General features: G+C 37.6%; 1 pseudogene; it reads right to left on the reverse strand.

Annotated features, from left to right (window-relative positions):
- Positions 1 to 349: 349 nt before the first annotated feature.
- On the reverse strand, positions 350 to 3,083 carry LOC113900821 (annotated as a pseudogene).
- Positions 3,084 to 4,163: the final 1,080 nt, after the last annotated feature.

Raw genomic sequence — 4,163 nt, forward strand, 5'->3', positions numbered from 1 at the left:
ATATATGGTTAAAGGTGTCTATAATAAATAATTTAAAATAAATGTTCAAAGTGACATGATATAAAATATATAAGTAAAGTTTTTGAGACAAGAAGATACAACTGTGTTCCTTTAATTGTTTGGTGTTGGGTCATTTGCTAAGTGTTTTGAAACATTTAAAATCAGACAAGAACGTAATATTTGAGGTTTTATGCCTTTAGTGCATGTTGTGTTGGCAGAGGTGTTTTCAGAGGAGTAGAATTTCTCTTGTATCAGTACTTCTAATGTTGTATAGGTTAAATTATAGTAAAAAGGCAACTAACTATAAATAAGATGCAGTGCTTCTACTTTAATTAATAACACAACTTTATTATAGTAAGCCAAATTTATATTCCACCATCAAGAGGGGTTCTTTCATTACATCATTTTATGATGGATCATTAAAAATACCTTAATAGCCTTTTCATTACCCCTTAACATAATCAGTGAAAGATTTGAAGCTGGAACAAAATGGAAGTTCAAGGCTGCATTGCCTTGAACTTCATTTGTAATTTTAGTAGAGCAAATAGACCCTAAATGTTTCTTAATGTGGATAAATTCATTTTATTTCCATTGAACATTTTATTTTGGTATACTAGTCAGCTGGGGCTGCCATTAAAAAAGAAAAAAAAAAAAAAAAAAAAACACCAACTGAATGACCTAAATAATAGACATTTATTTTCCCACATTCTGAAGGTTGGAAGTCTGAAATCATGATGCTGGCAGGGTTAGTTTCTCCTAAGGCCTCTGTCCTTCACTCACAGATACAGGCCTTCTCTTTGTGTCCTCACAAGGCCTTTGTGTATATCTCTGGGGTCTCTTCCTCTTGTTGTAATGACATCAGTCATTGGATTAGGGCATTTATGGCCACATTTAATCTTAATGACCTTCTTAAAGGCCCTATCTCCAAATATAGTCATCCTGGGAATTAGAGCTTCAATATATGAATTCAGGGAATACTGTTGGGTTCAGAGTACAGGGGGATTCTTTACCACTGAGCCACCTGGGAATCAGAAAATACCTCTGTCAATATAATATACACTAAAAGCATGAAGCTTCAAATATTACAGTTTTGTATGATTTTAAATGATTCAAAACACTTAGCAAATGACCCACCAATTAAAGGAACACTGCTGCTGCTGCTGCTAAGTCGCTTCAGTCGTGTCCGACTCTGTGCGACCCCATAGACGGCAGCCCACCAGACTCCTCTGTCCCTGGGATTCTCCAGGCAAGAATACTGGAGGGGGTTACCATTTCCTTCTCCTAAAGGAACAAGCTGTGTCTTATCTCAAAAACTTTATATATCTTAATATCGTGTTGCTTTGCATATTTATTTTAAATAATTTATTGTAGAAAAATTTAACCATATGTAGAAATAGAAGAATATAATAAAATCCTTCACCATTACCCATCATTGGCAGTTATTAACACCTGGTCCATCTTGTGTTATATTCCCTACCTACTTCCCCTTATCATTTCTGAGCAGATATAAGATGCAAAATTAAAATGTAAGATTAGGTGTCTCTTAATAATTCAGGAGGATGACTGGGCAAAAGTTCATTTTTCACATAAGAAAAACATTTCCAAAGAATATCATGACTTTCAAAAGGTCCACCTGCTGAAAGTTCAGTAATTGGACAACTGCCCATTTGCTGAGATCCAAGTTCTCCAGCATCTATTTTCAGCCTGCCCTCTACACAGCTTCTTAGCCCCCTGGACCCTCACTTCCAATTTTGGGAACTAATTCCTCACATCCGGTGGCACACTTCTTTTGTTTGTTTTTAATACGCAGATTTGTTGTCAAAAAGATTTAAAAGTTACAAATAGCAAACAAACACATGAAAAGATGCTTCACATTATATATCATTAGAGAAATGAAAATGAAAACAGCAATGAAATACCACTACACACCTAGAAAAAAGGGTGAAATCCAGAACTGACAACACCAGATGCTGGTGAAGTATGGAGCATCAAGAGTTCTCATTCATTTCTGGTGGAAATGAAAAATGATAGGCATTTTGGAAGACAGTTTGGTGGCATTTAATGAAACTAAACATACTCTTACCATAGAATTCCAGCAAATTCACTTCTTGGTATTTACCTGAAAGAATTGAAACTGTATACCTGCACAAAAACCTGCATATGGATATTTACTGCAGCTTTATTCACAAATGTCAAAATTTGGAAGTGACCATGATGCCCATCAGTAGGAGAATAGATAAATAAACGGTGGTGCATCCAGACAATGAAATATTATTTATCACTAAAAAGAAATAGCTATAAAGTTAAAAGACATGGAGGAAACTTAAATGCATAATACTAAGTGAAAGAAGCTAATCCAAAAATTTTACATACTGTATGATTCTAATTAGATGATATTCAGAAAAAAGACAAAATTATAGATATTTTCAGTGGTTGCCAGGAATTAAGGGGAAAGGATATGTGAATAGGTAAAGCAGGGCTTTAGGGCAGTGCAGATGCCCTGTATGATACCATAATGATGTATATATTTCATTATTTAGATACATTTGCCAAAGCTCATAGAATGCACAACACCAAGAATGAATTTTAATGTAAGCTTTAAACTTCAGGTACATGCATGCATGCTGTCACTTCAGTCATGTCCAACTCTTTGGGACCCTACGGACTGTAGCCCACCAGGCTTCTCTGTCCATGGGATTCTCCAGGCAAGAATACTGGAATGAGTTGCCATGCCCTCCTCCAGGGGATCTTCCTGACCCAGGGATCGAACCCTGGTCTCTTATGTTTCCTGCATTGGCAGGCGGGTTTTTAATCTGCCACCTGGGAACTTCAGGTAATTATGATATATCACTGTGAGTACATCAGTTGTAACAGATTTACCATGGTGGTGAGGGGTGTTGATAATGGGGAAGCTATGCATGCATGGGGACACAGAATATGGGAAATCTCCATACATTCTGTTCTAAAAAAATATGCTCTATTTTTAAAGCATAAAAAAATTTTGAAAGTTTTCAAAGTTTGAATCCCATCGCTTTTACTTACCATGTGATTTTGAATGAATTAATATCTATGAAGTCCAGCATGTATACCTGTCTATAAAATGGAATATCAAAAGTATATGACTTTCAAAACATTTAAGGATAATTTAAAATATATATATATATAAGAATTTTACAAAATGCTTTCATGGAACAACAGACTGGTTCCAAATAGGGAAAGGAGTACATCAAGGCTGTATATTGTCACCCTGCTTATTTAACTTATATGCAGAGTACATCATGAGAAATGCTGGGCTGGAAGAAGCACAAGCTGGAATCAAGATTGCCAGGAGAAATATCAATAACCTCAGAGATGCAGATGACACCACCCTTACGGCAGAAAGTGAAGAGGAACTACAAAGCCTCTTGATGAAAGTGAAAGAGGAGAGTGAAAAAGTTGGCTTAAAGCTCAACATTCAGAAAACGAAGATCATGGCATCTGGTCCCATCACTTCATGGGAAATAGATGGGGAAACAGTGGAAAGAGTGTCAGACTTTATTTTTCTGGGCTCCAAAATCACTACAGATGGTGACTGCAGCCATGAAATTAAAAGATGCTCTCTCCTTGGAAGGAAAGTTATGACCAACCTAGATAGCATATTCAAAAGCAGAGACATTACTTTGCCAACAAAGGTCTGTCTAGTCAAGGCTATGGTTTTTCCTGTGGTCATGTATGGATGTGAGAGTTGGACTGTGAAGAAGGCTGAGCACCAAAGAATTGATGGTTTTGAACTGTGGTATTGGAGAAGACTCTTGAGAGTCCCTTGGACTGCAAGGAGATCCAACCAGTCCATTCTGAAGGAGATCAGCCCTGGGATTTCTTTGGAAGGAATGATGCTAAAGCTGAAACTCCAGTACTTTGGCCACCTCATATGAAGAGTTGACTCACTGGAAAAGACTCTGATGCTGGGAGGGATTGGGGGCAGGAGGAGAAGGGGACGACAGAGGATGAGATGGCCGGATGGCATCACTGACTCAATGGACCTGAATCTGGGTGAACTCTGGTAGTTGGTGATGGACAGGGAGGCCTGGCGTGCTGCGGTTCATGGGGTCGCAAAGAGTCGGACACGACTGAGTGACTGAACTGAACTGAACTTCAGGTACATATTTGTACTAAATTGATGG

The sequence above is a fragment of the Bos indicus x Bos taurus genome, chromosome 11 (assembly GCF_003369695.1).
Source record: "Bos indicus x Bos taurus breed Angus x Brahman F1 hybrid chromosome 11, Bos_hybrid_MaternalHap_v2.0, whole genome shotgun sequence".
Taxonomy (NCBI): Eukaryota; Metazoa; Chordata; class Mammalia; order Artiodactyla; family Bovidae; genus Bos; species Bos indicus x Bos taurus.